Here is a 15,790-nt window from a genome sequence, read left to right on the forward strand (position 1 = left end):
TCATTGACAAGGCACTGTGTGATTTAGGATCCAGTATCAACCTGATGCCTTTGTCTATGATGAGAAGGCTATCTATAGAAGAAGTGAAGCCTACACAGATGTCATTGGAGCTAGTGGATAGATCTCTGGTAATTCCCAATGGGGTGATTGAAAATCTCTTGGTCAGAGTGGGAAAATTCATATTTCCAGCCAGGGACGGATCTAGAAATGTTGTTATGGGGAGGCCAATAATATATATAATATAAAAAAATATATGCAAATAAATTATAGTGTAAGATGTATTAAAAAAATATACAGATAGAGAATATATATTTAAAGTATAAAAAAATGTGTACTTTTTACTAACGAAGTGGTACACGTCGATTTTTCATATCATAAAATTCATCGATAATAGAATCTGTGTCAAATTTTTCAGCAATCTTCTTCTTAATGTAAATCAAAAGACAATTAGCAAGCAATTCATCTTCCATTTTGTTTCTGAGTCTATTCTTCATAATATTCATAGCTGAAAAAGATCTCTCAGTTGTAGCAGTTGAAACAGGGAGAGTTAATACTAAGCGAATCAAACGATCAATCAAAGGATATGTTAAAGACTTTCCTGTCTTCGTTAATCCTTGACATAACTCCGAAATTGTGCACAAGTTAGTTAATTCAGCATGATTAGGAACATCAAGTTTATAATGTTGAGCTTGCATTCTAATGTGAAATTTCTCTTGGTCACTGAAGTCACCTGGATAAAACCGTTCTACTAATTCACATACTTTGTTGACACTGAAGAACTTATAATTATCTCTGGGATCTAAAGTTGAACTTAAAGTACGCAATTCCACCATATTATCGTTGAATCTTCCATTAAGCTCTTGCAATTATGTATCAATTACAGCCAGAAATAAATTAACACAGTAATGATGCTCCACTAAAATTTGATCAACAATTTTGCGAGTTCGGCCTCTTCTAGGAATATGCAATGCATTCATATCAGGAATTTCAACTTCATGTTTCTCACAAAATAGTATAACTTCTTTTATGAAAGCCTCCCAACTTGATTCTCTCATTCTTTGGATTAAAGTCTTGGTAGTAGAAACCAGAGTTAAAGCATTCAATATGTCTTGATTTTTTCGTTGCAAAGCTTGACAAAGATCATGACTAACTTCCAAAATATTTCTCATCAAATGCAAAACAAAGACAAATTCAAAGGATGTGATAGCATCATAAGCAGCACTAGCATCACCACGAGTGGAGAAATTACCTTCTTCGGTGGTTTTTTCAAGAACTTCACAAGTAGCATCAAACATGCATAACAAGCTACGTACAGAATTCAAATGAGACCTCCATCTAGTATCTCCAGCTCTTTGCAAAGTACCAATTTGATTAAGTCCACTACTGGTGCACGAAATTGTGATCTCTGGTAATGGCTTCTTAGGCCAGATACTCTGATCTAGTTTTACAGTCTATCACAACTTCGATACAACTAACCAGCAAGTGCACTGGGTCGTCCAAGTAATACCTTACGTGAGTAAGGGTCGAATCCCACGGAGATTGTTGGTATGAAGCAAGCTATGGTCACCTTGTAAATCTCAGTCAGGCGGATATAAAGTGATAATGGTGTTTTCGAATATTATATAATAAGATAGGGATAGAGGTACTTATGTAAATCATTGGTAGGAATTTCAGATAAGCGAATGGAGATGCTTTTTCGTTCCTGTGAACCTCTGCTTTCCTGCTATCCTCATCCAATCAGTCTTAATCCTTTCCATGGCTGGCTTTATGCAAGGGCATCACCGTTGTCAGTGGCTACATCCCCTCCTCTCAGTGAATAATATGCTCACGCACCCTGTCACGGCACGGCTATTCATCTGTCGGTTCTCGATCATGCTGGAATAGGATTCACCCTACTTTTGCGTCTGTCACTAACGCCCAGCACTCGCGAGTTTGAAGCTCGTCACAGTCATTCAATCATTGAATCCTACTCGGAATACCACAGACAAGGTTTAGACTTTCTGGATTCTCTTGAATGCTGCCATCATTCTAGCTTACGCCACGAAGATTCTGGTTAGGAGATCTAAGAGATACTCATTCTAGCTTATTTCATGTAGAACAGAAGTGTTTGTCAGGCACGCGTTCATAAGGGAGAAGGATGATGAGCGTCACACATAATCATCACCTTCATCACGTTCTTGGGTGCGAATGGATATCTTTGAGTGCAGGGAGGTCAGAATCCAACAGCATCAGCAGTCCTTCTTCAACCTCTGAATCTGATTTCTGCTCAGGTCCCTCAATTTCAGCCAGAAAATACCTGAAATCACAGAAAAACACACAAACTCATAGTAAAGTCCAGAAATGTGAATTTAACACAAAAACTAATGAAAACATCCCTAAAAGTAACTAGATCCTACTAAAAACATACTAAAAACAGTGTCAAAAAGCGTATAAATTATCCGCTCATCACAACACCAAACTTAAATTGTTGCTTGTCCCCAAGCAACTGAAAATCAAATAGGATAAAAAGAAGAGAATATACTATAAATTCCAAACTATCAATGAAACATAGCTTCAATCAAATGAGCGGGACTTATAGCTTTTTGCCTCTTGAATAGTTTTGGCATCTCACTTTATCCATTGAGGTTTAGAATGATTGGCATCTATGGGAACTTCAGATTTCGAATAGTGTTATTGACTCTCCTAGTTCAGTATGATGATTCTTGAATACAGCTTCTTTATGAGTCTTGGCCGTGGCCCTAAGCACTTTGTTTTCCAGTATTACCACCGGATACATAAATGTCACAGACACATAATTGGGTGAACCTTTTCAGATTGTGACTCAGCTTTGCTAAAGTCCCCAATTAGAGGTGTCCAGGGTTCTTAAGCACACTCTTTGTTTGCTTTGGACCTTGACTTTAACCGCTCAGTCTCAAGTTTTCACTTGACACCTACACGCCACAAGCACATGGTTAGGGACAGCTTGGTTTAGCCGCTTAGACCAGGATTTTATTCCTTTAGGCCCTCCTATCCACTGATGCTCAAAGCCTTGGGATCCTTTTTATTTGCCCTTGACTTTTGGTTTTAAGGGTTATTGGCTTTTTCTGCTTGCTTTTTCTTTTTCTATTTTTTTTTTCTATATATATATATTTTTTTTCGCCTTTTTTTTTTCTGCAAGCTTTGTTCTTTGCTGCTTTTTCTTGCTTCAAGAATCATTTTTATGATTTTTCAGATTATCAAATAACATGTCTCCTAGTCATCATTCTTTCAAGAGCCAACATATTTAACATTCTTAAACAACAACTTCAAAAGACATATGCACTGTTCAAGCATACATTTAGAAAACAAGAAGCATTGTCACCACATCAATATAATTAAGCTAAGTTCAAGGATAAATTCAAAACTCATGTACTTTTTGTTCTTTTGAATTAAAACATTTTTCATTTAAGAGAGGTGATGGATTCATAGGACATTTATAACTTTAAGACAAAGTTACTAACTACTAATGATCATGTAATGAAGACACAAACATAGATAAGCATATAACATAGAAAACGAAAAAACAGAGAAAGTAAGAACAAGGAATGAGTCCACCTTAGTGATGTCCTTGAGCTCTTCTATGTCTCTTCCTTGTCTTTGCTGTTCCTCCTTCATTGCTTTTAGATCTTTTCTGATTTCATGAAGGATGATGGAGTGCTCTTGATGTTCCACCCTTAGTTGCTTCCAATAATTGTGTGGAAGAAAATGTATCCCCTGAGGTGTCTCAGGGATCTCTTGATTTGCAGTCAAATGTTCTACCACTGAGCTATAGACCCTTGATGGAAGCTTTTGTCTTCCCTTTCCTCTTTCTAGAGGTTTTTCTGGCCTTAGGTGCCATCAATGGTTATGGAAAAAACAAAAAAGCTATGCTTTTACTACACCAAACTTAGAATGTTGCTCGCCCTCGAGCAAAAGAAGAAAGAATAGAAGAATAAGAAGAAGATATGGAGGAGATGGATGGGAGTGTGTATTCGGCCATATGGGTGGGATTGGGTGGGAGAGAGATGTTGAATTTTGAAGGTAGTGGGTGTATGGATGTGAGTGGTAAATGGAAAGTAGAAGGGATGATCATGAATGGGAAGAGAGATGATGAGGTGGGTGGGGATCCTGTGGGGTCCACAGATCCTGAGGTGTCAAGGCATTTACATCCCTGCACCAATTTAGGCATGTAAAATGCCCTTGCATACAACTCTGGGCGTTCAGCGCCAGGTTGGTGCCCATTTTGGGCGTTCAACGCCCCTTTGCTGCCATTTCTGGCATTGAACGCCAGAACCATGCTTGTTCTGGGCGTTCAGCGCCAGGATGCTCCCATTCTGGGCGTTCAGCGCCAGAACTATGCTCTGTTCTGGCGTTTGAACGCCAGACAGATGCTCCTCCAGGGTGTGATTTTTCTTCTGCTGTGTTTGATTCCATTTTCAATTTTTATATTTATTTTGTGACTTCACATGATCATGAACCTAAAAAAACATGAAAAACAATAAAAATAAGAATTAGATAAACATTGGGTTACCTCCCAACAAGCGCTTCTTTAATGTCAATAGCTTGACAGTGGGCTCTCATGGAGCCTCACAGATGTGCAGAGCTTTGTTGAGACTTTCCAACACCAAACTTAGAGTTTGACTGTGGGGGCTCTGGTTGACTCTGCTTGGAGAGAAGCTTTTTCTGCTTCCTCTCCATGGTTGCAGAGGGAGATCCTTGAGTTTTGAATACAAGGGAGTTCTCATTCCATTGAAGGACTATTTCACCTCTGTCAACATCAATCACAGCTCTTGCTGTGGCCAGGAAAGGTCTTCCTAGGATGATGGATTCATCCTCTTCCTTTCCAGTGTCCAGGACTATGAAATCAGTAGGTATGTAAAGGCCCTCAACCTTTACTAATACATCTTCTACTTGTCCATAAGCCTGTCTTCTTGAGCTGTCTGCCATCTCTAATGAGATTTTAGCAGCTTGCACCCCATAGATTCCCAGTTTCTCTATTACAGAGAGGGGCATGAGGTTTATTCCTGAACCAAGGTCACACAGAGCCTTAAAGATCATGGTGCCTATGGTACAGGGTATTATGAACTTTCCAGGATCCTGTCTCTTCTGAGGCAATGTCAGTTTATCCAGATCACTTAGTTCATTGATGAACAAGGGAGGTTCAACTTCCCAAGCATCAATGCCAAACAATTTGGCATTCAGCTTCATGATTGCACCAAGAAACTTGGCAGTTTGCTCTTTAGTGACATCCTCATTCTCTTCAGAAGAGGAATACTCATCAGAGCTCATGAAGGGCATAAGGAGGTTCAATGGAATCTCTATGGTCTCTAGATGAGCCTCAGAGTCCTTTGGTTCCTCAGAGGGAAGCTCCTTATTGATCACTGGACGTCCCAGGAGGTCCTCCTCCTTGGGATTTACGTCATCTCCTCTCCTCAGAGGTTCGGCCATGGCGCTTATGTCAATGGCCTTGCACTCTTCTTTTGGGTTCTCTTCTGTATTGCTTGGGAGAGTACTAGGAGGGATTTCAGTGATCCTTTTACTCAGCTGGCCCACTTGTGCTTCCAGATTTCTAATGGAAGACCTTGTTTCATTCATGAAACTTACAGTGGCCTTAGATAGATCAGAGACTAGATTTGCTAAATTAGAAGCATTTTGTTCAGCTCTGTCTGTTGCTGAGTTGATGATGGAAAAGGCTTGCTATTGCTAAACCTGTTTCTTCCACCATTATTAAAGCCTTGTTGGGGCTTTGGATCCTTCCATGAGAAATTTGGATGATTTCTCCATGTTGAGTTATAGGTGTTTCCATAAGGTTCACCTAAGTAATTTACCTCTGCTATTGCAGGGTGCTCAGGATCATAAGCTTCTTCTTCAGGAGAAGCCTCTTGAGTACTGTTGGATGCAGCTTGCATTCCATGCAGACTCTGAGAGATCATATTGACTTGCTGAGTCAATATTTTGTTCTGAGCCAATATGGCATTCAGAGTATCAACTTCAAGAACTCCCTTCTTCATAGGCGTCCCATTGCTCACAGGATTCCTTTCAGAAGTGTACATGAACTGGTTATTAGCAACCATGTCAATGAGTTCTTGAGCTTCTGCAGGCGTTTTCTTTAGGTGAATGGATCCACCTGCAGAAGTGTCCCGTGACATCTTTGATAGCTCAGATAAACCATCATAGAATATATCCAGGATGGTCCATTCTGAAAGCATGTCAGAAGGACACTTTTTGGTCAACTGTTTGTATCTTTCCCAAGCTTCATAGAGGGATTCACCTTCTTTCTGTCTGAAGGTTTGAACATCAGCTCTAAGCTTGCTCAGCTTTTGAGGAGGAAAGTACTTGGCTAAGAAAGCCGTGACCAGCTTATCCCAAGAGTTCAGGCTGTCTTTGGGTTGAGAATCCAACCATAATCTAGCTCTGTCTCTTACAGCAAAAGGGAAAAGCATGAGCCTGTAGACTTCAGGATCTACTCCATTAGTCTTAACAGTATCACATATCTGCAAGAATTCAGTTAAGAACTAAAAAGGATCTTCAGATGGAAGTCCATGAAACTTGCAGTTCTACTACATCAGAGAAACTAATTGAGGTTTCAGCTCAAAGTTGTTTGCTCCAATGGCAGGAATGGAGATGCTTCTTCCATGTAACTTGGAATTAGGTGCAGTAAAGTCACCAAGCATCTTCCTTATATTATTATTATTTTCGGCTGCCATCTCCTCTTCCTGTTCGAAAATTTCTGAAAGGTTATCTCTGGATTGTTGTAATTTAGCTTCTCTTAATTTTCTCTTCAGAGTCCTTTCAGGTTCTGGATCTGCTTCCACAAGAATGTTCTTATCCTTGCTCCTGCTCATATGACAAAGAAGAAGGCACAGAAAAATAATAATAATAATAGAGATCCTTTATACCACAGTATAGGGATCCCTTTGTGAGTGGAAGAAAAGAGGGGGAGACAAAGAATGTGATGTAAAGGAAGAAACACAACTGTACCGATGGAAGAGATGTGAGATGAGATGTTAGGATATGAATGAATAAATAGAATAGGATGAGAGAGAAGGAGGGAATTTTCGAAAATTATTTTTTGAAAAGGAGTTAGTGATTTTTGAAAATTAGTTTTTGAAAATTGTTAGTATTTTTCGAAAATTAAGATTTAAAATTTAAATTAATTAATAAATTAAAAAGAAATTTTGAAAAAGAGGGAAGATATTTTCGAAAAATGAGAGAGAGGGAGTTAGTTAGGTGGTTTTAAAAAAGTTAAGAAACAAACAAAAAGTTAGTTAGTTAGTTGAAACAACTTTTTGAAAGGATAGGAAGTTAGGAAGTTAGAGAAGATATTTTGAAATCATATTTTTGAAAAAGATAAGATAAGAAGATATTTTTGAAAAGATATGATAAAAATTAGTTTTGGAAAAGATTTTATTTTTAAAATCACAATTAATGACTTGATTCACAAGAAATCATAAGATATGATTCTAGAACTTAAAGTTTGAATCTTTCTTAACAAGCAAGTAACAAACTTGAAATTTTTGAATCAAAACATTAATTGATTATATTGTTTTCGAAAATTTGGTATAAAAATAAGAAAAAGATTTTTGAAAAATATTTTTGGAATTTTCGAAAATAACTAAGAATTTTGAAAAAGATATGATTTTTGAAAAAGATTTTGAAAAAGATAAGATTTTCAAATTGAAAATTTGATTTGACTTATAAGAAACAATTTGATTTTAAAAATTTTTGAAAAAGTCAATCCAAATTTTCGAATTTGATGAGAGAAAAAGGGAAAGATATTTTTTTGATTTTTGAATTTTTATGATGCAAGAGAAAAACACTAAAAGGATGCAATGCATGAAATTTTTTAGATCAAAACATGTGATGCATGCAAGAATGCTATGAATGTCAAGATGAACACCAAGAACACTATGAAGATCATGATGAACATCAAGAACACATTTTTGAAAAATTTTTAATGCAAAGAAAACATGCAAGACACCAAACTTAGAATTCTTTAATGCTTAGACACTAAGAATTCAAGAATGCATATGAAAAACATGATAAGACACAAAATAAAAAATCATCAAGATCAAACAAGAAGACTTACCAAGAACAACTTGAAGATCATGAAGAACACTATGAATGCATGATATTTTCGAAAAAATGCAAGATGCATATGCAAGTGACACCAAACTTATAATGTGACTCAAGACTCAAACAAGAAACAGAAAAATATTTTTGATTTTTATGATTTTCTAATTTTTTTGGATTTTTTTTTCGAAAATTATATGAAAAAGAAAAATAAGGATTCCAAAATTTTTAATATGAATTCCAGGAATCTTGCCATGTTAGTCTAAAGCTTCAGTCCAGGAATTAGACATGGCTCACTAGCCAGCCAAGCTTTTAATGAAAGCTCCAGTCCAAAACACTAGACATGGCCAATGGCCAGCCAAGCTTCAGCAGATATGGATACTTTTCATGTATAGAACAACTAAGTGTGTGAGAATCTCTTCATTTGTGATGGTAAGTTGAAACCCCAGTCCAAAAATTAGACATGGCTTACAGCCAGCCAGGATTCAACAAATCATCATGAAACACTAGAATTCATACTTAAAAATTTTGAATAAAATTTTTTTTTTTTTGAAAGCAATTTTAAATTTTTTTTTTTTCGAAAACAGATGAGGAAATTTTAGAAATATTTTTGAAAATAAAACAAAAAGAAAATTACCTAATCTGAGCAACAAGATGAACCATCAGTTGTCCAAACTCAAACAACCCCCGGCAACGGCGCCAAAAACTTGGTGCACGAAATTGTGATCACTGGTAATGGCTTCTTAGGCCAGATACTCTGATCTAGTTTTACAGTCTGTCACAACTTCGATACAACTAACCAACAAGTGCACTGGGTCGTCCAAGTAATACCTTACGTGAGTAAGGGTCGAATCCCACGGAGATTGTTGGTATGAAGCAAGCTATGGTCACCTTGTAAATCTCAGTCAGGCGGATATAAAGTGATAATGGTGTTTTCGAATATTATATAATAAGATAGGGATAGAGGTACTTATGTAAATCATTGGTAGGAATTTCAGATAAGCGAATGGAGATGCTTTTTCGTTCCTCTGAACCTCTGCTTTCCTGCTATCCTCATCCAATCAGTCTTACTCCTTTCCATGGCTGGCTTTATGCAAGGGCATCACCGTTGTCAGTGGCTACATCCCCTCCTCTCAGTGAATAATATGCTCACGCACCCTGTCACGGAACGGCTATTCATCTGTCGGTTCTCGATCATGCTGGAATAGGATTCACCCTCCTTTTACGTCTGTCACTAACGCCCAGCACTCGCTCGTCATTCAATCATTGAATCCTACTCGGAATACCAAAGACAAGGTTTAGACTTTCCGGATTCTCTTGAATGCCGCCATCATTCTAGCTTACGCCACGAAGATTCTGGTTAGGAGATCTAAGAGATACTCATTCTAGCTTATTTCATGTAGAACAGAAGTGTTTGTCAGGCACGCGTTCATAAGGGAGAAGGATGATGAGCGTCACACATAATCATCACCTTCATCACGTTCTTGGGTGCGAATGGATATCTTAGAAGAGAAATAAGAAGAATTGAATAGAAAACAGTAGTACTTTGCATTAATCTTTGAGAAACAGCAGAGCTCCACACCTTAATCTATGGAGTGTAGAAACTCTACCAATAAAAATACATATGTGAAAGGTCCAGGCATGGCCGAGAGGCCAGCCCCTCTGATCTAAGAACCAGGCATCCAAAGATGATCCTAAGATCCTAAGATGATCAAAAGATGCCTAATACAATAGTAAGAGGTCCTATTTATAATAAACTAGTCACTAGGGTTTACATGAGTGAGTAATTGATGCATAAATCCACTTCCTGGGCCCACTTGGTGTGTGTTTGGGCTGAGCTTAAGTGTTCCACGTGCAGAGGCTATTTGTGGAGTTGAACGCCAGTTTCTGTGCCAGTTTGGGCGTTTAACTCTGGTTTTGGATCCTTTTCTGGCGCTGGACGCCAGATTTGGGCAGAAGGCTGGCGTTGAACGCCAGTTTATGTCGTCAATTCTTGGCCAAAATATGGACTATTATATATTTCTGGAAAGCCCTGGATGTCTACTTTCCAACGCAATTGGAAGCACGCCATTTCGAGTTCTGTAGCTCCAGAAAATCTACTTTGAGTGCAGGGAGGTCAGAATCCAACAGCATCAGCAGTCCTTCTTCAACCTCTGAATCTGATTTCTGCTCAAGTCCCTCAATTTCAGCCAGAAAATACCTGAAATCACAGAAAAGCACACAAACTCATAGTAAAGTCCAGAAATGTGAATTTAACACAAAAACTAATGAAAACATCCCTAAAAGTAACTAGATCCTACTAAAAACATACTAAAAACAGTGTCAAAAAGCGTATAAATTATCCGCTCATCAACTACCTGTCACAATTTGATCATTGGCAATTAAGTTTGCAATATTATTTGCTTGAGCAACCCTTAACTGATCATGACGTTTAGGAGAAATAGTCACAATATTCACAATTAGTGTAAGTTTTGAAAAGAATTGATGAACATAACAAACTTCTTTGGCTGCAAAAACAAGTGCTAATTGTAATCGATGAGCAAGACAATGAATGTAATAAGCAAAAGGACAATCTTTCATAAATAGAGCTTGCAATCCATTCCATTCACCACGCATATTACTAGCTCCATCGTACCCTTGTCCCCTAAGATTTTGGACATCAAGATTATGACGAGAAAGAACTGATGAAATTTCTGTTTTCAATGTCAAAGAACATGTATCAGAAATATGTATAGGATCAAAAAATCTTTCTTGAACACAACCGTGCTTGTCTACAAATCTCAAAACCACAGACATTTGTTCTCGCTTTGACTCATCTCTTGCTTCATCAATAATTATACAAAATTTAGAATCACCAATTTCTTCTCGAATTGTTGCACGCACTTTTCTAGCAAAGATATGCAATATAACTTTCTGAACACCGGGAGATATATATTGAGCATTTCCAGGAGCATTTTCAAGGACAACATTATTAACATTCTGATTACAGGAAGCTAAAAGCTTAATTAACTCAATAAAATTTCCCCTATTCAAAGATCCAGGACTTTCATCATCGCCTCTAAATGCACATGCTTGAAATGCAAGCCATCGAATAGCATTAATAGATGTCTTCAACCTTAAACGGTTATTTGCAATAGTTTCATCACTATGCCTATCAAGAACTTTGTCTATATGCTTAGATTAAGTCATTAAATCATCACAAGATTTCACACATAAATTATGGGGAGAATTAGGAATAGAACCCTCGTGACATACAAATGCACAATTTACCCCATTGTTTACTTTCTTCCAATTACTAAATCCTAACTCTGAAAATGCATTTTTTCCATCATTGCGAGCACCATAATGTTTACCAAACAAGTAGCAAGGCAAATAATAAGCAGCATCTTTTTCTGGTGAATATTCTAACCAACTTGGAAATTTCTTAAACCAAGAAGATTGAAAATATCGACGGTGATTGTTATTACCAGAAGCTGGATAGCTAATATTAGTTGGTTGGTATGGCCCAGCTATTATGTATGCTCTACGAATCTTATCACGTTCATTGATATTATACTACCAAATTGGACGTTGCTTTCCTGGATCCCTTTCTAGTAAAGAGATATCAACATATCTTTCTAATATTGGTACTTTGGTTTCATGTTGATGTGTATTTTGAGTAAGATTAGAGAGCTCACTTACTTGAACTTCTTATGAAATAAGATTAGAGGGTTGACTTGTTTGAACTCTAACATTATCAGTAGCTTTTCTCTTAAAAATTGCATCAACTTTACTTTGCTTTTTCATCATAAAATGTTCTAATTTCTTTTTACCTGAAAAAAAACTCAAAAAATTATATACTTACATAAATAAACAAAATCTAAATATTTTTTATTAATTAAATATCAATAATGATAATTTTTTTTCTAAATTACTATCAATTTCATTAAAAAATAAAATAAAAAAATAAGAGAAAATAAATCTCAAAAATAAAATGAATACCTTGTGTTTGATATGAATATATTATATATGATTGAAATATAAAAATAACACTAGATACTTACCTTAGTTTGGGAATGGCAGTGACGCTGTAACAGTGACTTGGTGAGAGCCGCGTGACTTGTGAGGAAACAACACAAGAATAGGAAACATGAAGAAACAAAATTAGTTTTAGGGATTTGAAAAATTTTAAAAGCATTTATGTTTTATTTGGGTTGGGTTAAGCTTTCTACTATTTTTTTTTAAAGCTGGGGGGGCCCAGGCCTCCACTTACCCCCCATACATCCGTCCCTGTTTCCAGCAGATTTTGTAATCCTGAACTTAGGTGAAGAGGGGAATGACTCTATTATATTGGGAAGACCTTTCTTGGCCACAGCAAGGGCTATCATTGATGTGGAACAAGGAGAGATGACTTTGAGGGTAAATGATGAGAAGATCACTCTAAATGTCTTCCAAGAAATACAGCATACTGATGAAGAGAAAAGCTATATGAAGGTTGAAGAAGAAGAGTTACATTGGAAAGACAAACCCAATGAAGCACTTATCAGCTCACCTCCGAAGCAAAGAACAAACATTGGAGAAGAAAAAGAGGATAAGGAACATGTGAAGGCTAAGAAGAGAAAGCAAGAAGAGATTGAAGATTCGATCATTGGGAAGGAAGTCCCTGACATAAAACCTGATGCCAAGAAAGAAGGGCCATCAAAGAAAGAAAAAAGAGCAAGAAAAAGGTTCCAAAAGGGTGGAAGAACAAAAGGATACCAACTGAAGGATTCTCTAAAGGAGACAAAGTACAACTGATATACCAACAGTTGGAGACAGGCCCACAAACTGATGATTATTACACTGTCAACAAGATACTCTCACTAGAGCATGTGGAGATTGATCATCAACACACAGGAAGAAGGCTCACAGTGAGGGGGGACAAGCTGAGGTACCACAATCATCAGCCACCCTAACAAGGGACCAGTGTCAAGCTAGTGACAATAAAAGAGCGCTCCATGGGAGGCAGCCCATGATTTAATATTCTTGCTTTTGTTTTAATTTCAATAATTAATGGTTCTTCCAGCATAAATTTGAGCTCTCATGAGCAGATTTGATAATTGCACACATCATTTTGAAGCATATGTTTTGATTCCTAAGTTTGGTGTGCCTAAAGGCACTTTAAAATAGCTTTTCAAGCATGCTGATCATATAACCATTCTAGGATATATACTCATTCATTCCAATGAATTATATAGCCAAACATTAAGTTTGGTGTCTATATATGCTATGAATTTCAAGAAAATCATTTCTACTCAAAGGCTCAAATTCATGAATAGATAAACTATACATTGCATCATTTTATGAGTTTATGGTAGCATGGTAGCAAATAAAATGTTCCTTATATGAATATACCAATTATGACAGATATTTGATGAGCGGATAATTTATACCCTTTTTGGCATTATTTTTACATAGTTTTTAGTATGTTTTTATTAATTTTTATTATGTTTTTATTAGTTTTTATTCAAAAATCACATTTCTGGACTTTACTATGAGTTTGTGTGTTTTTTTGTGATTTCAAGAATTTTCTGGCTGAAATTGAGGGACCTGAGCAAAAATCTTATTCAAAGGCTGAAAAAGGACTGCAGATGCTGTTGGATTCTGACCCTCCTGCACTCGAAATGGATTTTATGGAGCTACAGAAGCCCAATTGGCACGATCTTAATTGCATTGTAAAGTAGACATCTTAGGCTTTCCAGAAATATATAATAGTTTACACTTTGCGCAAGATTTGATGGCCCAAACTGGCGTCTAAATGCCTACCTTAGACCCCTTTTTTTGGAGTAAAACGCCGGAACTGGCACCAAAACTTGAGTTAAACGCCTAAATTGGCACCCAAGCTGGCGTTTAACTCCAAGAATGGCCTATGCACGTGAAAGCTTCAATGCTCAGCCCAAGCACACACCAAGTGGGCCCCGAAAGTGGATTTATGCACTATCTGCACTTAGTTACTCATTTTCTGTAAACCTAAGTTACTAGTTTAGCATAAATAGCACTTTTTACTATTATATTGAGAGACTTTACCATCTTTTGATCACTTTTGGACGTTTATGTTACATTTGGAAGGCTGGCCATTCGGCCATGCCTAGACCTTCTTTTCTTATGTATTTTCTACGGTGGAGTTTCTACACCCCAAATATTAAGGTGTGGAGCTCTGCTGTTCTTCATGAATTAATGCAAGTACCATTGTTTTTCTTTCAATTCACAACTACTTCTTCTCCAAGATATACTCTTGTACTTAATTCAGTTAAGTCAGAATGAAGGGGTGACCCGTGACAATTACCCAATCTTCGTTACTCGCTTAGCCAAGATCCGCATGCCTGACAACCACAAAGCGGTCTACATGATGTTCAACGTAGTCATTGGACGACAGCCGGAGTATATTCTCTTGGGTCTCTAATACACGGACCGAGTCCGTGAGATTAGGATCTTCGTGGTATAGGCTAGAACCATTGGCAGCCATTCTTGAGATCCGGAAAGTCTAAACCTTGTCTATGGTATTCCAAGTAGGATCTGGGAAAGGATGACTGTGACGAGCTTCAAACTTGCGAATGTTGGGCGCAGTGATAGTGTGCAAAAGGATAAGGATCCTATTTCGACACTAGTGGGAACCGACAAATGATTAGCTATGCAGTAGCTGTACCTGGTATTTTTCATCTGAGACGAGAAATCGACAGTTGATTAGCCGTGCAGAGATCGTACCTGATATTTTTCATCCGAGAGGATCATACAGCTTGCCATGGAAGGGAGCACGCATGGTTGGAAGAAGACAATAGGAAAGCAGAGGTTCAGAAGCAACAAAGAATCTCCAAACCCTTATCTAAAATTTTCACCAATGAATTACATAAATATCTCTATTTTATTTTCTGTTTTATTTATCTTTTAATTATCAAAACCTCATAACCATTTGAATCCGCCTGACTGAGATTTACAAGATGACCATAGCTTGCTTCAAGCCGACAATCTCTGTGGGATCGACCCTTACTCACGTAAGGTATTACTTGGACGACCCAGTGCACTTGCTGGTTAGTTGTGCAGAGTTGTGAGAAGTGTGAATCACAATTTCGTGCACCAAGTTTTTGGCGCCGTTGCCGGGAATTGTTCGAGTTTGGACAACTGACGGTTCATCTTGTTGCTTACATTAGGTAATTCTATTTTATGTTTAAACTTTTTATTTTTTTTATTTTCGAAAAAAAATTATATGTTCTTCAGAGTTTTTAAGAACGAATTCTAGAGTTTCATGAGATATGTTGAAACCTGGCCGGCTGTTAAGCCATGTCTAATCTTTTGGACTGAGGTTTCCACTTATCTTTGCAAGAGCCTTTTGGTTCCCATCAATTTGGCTGTTATATGTAATGCTCTGCTAAAGCTTGGCTGGCCATTTGGCCATGTCTAATTCTATTGGACCGAAGCTTTAGACTAACATTACACGAATCCTGGAATTCTTATTAAAAATTTTGAATCTCTTTATTTTCTTTTTCCAAAATAATTTCGAAAAATACAAAAAAAAATTAATAAAACCATAAAAACCAAAAAAAATTTATGTTTCTTGTTTGAGTGTTATGTCAAATTTTAAGTTTGGTGTCAATTGCATGTTTTTAATATTTCTTGAATTTTTGAAATACATGCATTGTGTTATTGTTCTTGATGATTCTCTTTGTTTAATCATGTGATTTTCTTATTTTGTGTCTTTTCTTGT

General features: G+C 37.1%; 1 non-coding gene and 1 pseudogene across 1 annotated transcript; both read left to right on the forward strand.

The window, feature by feature from the left end:
* The window catches only part of LOC148545989 (uncharacterized), a 33,256-nt pseudogene that overhangs the window by 5,348 nt on the left and 12,118 nt on the right, over nt 1–15,790 (forward strand).
* LOC148545990 (small nucleolar RNA R71) lies at nt 6,201–6,308 on the forward strand. Its single transcript, XR_015900743.1, has one exon. It is a non-coding gene; the product is annotated as a small nucleolar RNA R71 (small nucleolar RNA).

The sequence above is a fragment of the Arachis ipaensis genome, chromosome B9 (assembly GCF_059453495.1).
Source record: "Arachis ipaensis isolate K30076 ecotype BB chromosome B9, ASM5945349v1, whole genome shotgun sequence".
Lineage (NCBI taxonomy): Eukaryota > Viridiplantae > Streptophyta > Magnoliopsida > Fabales > Fabaceae > Arachis > Arachis ipaensis.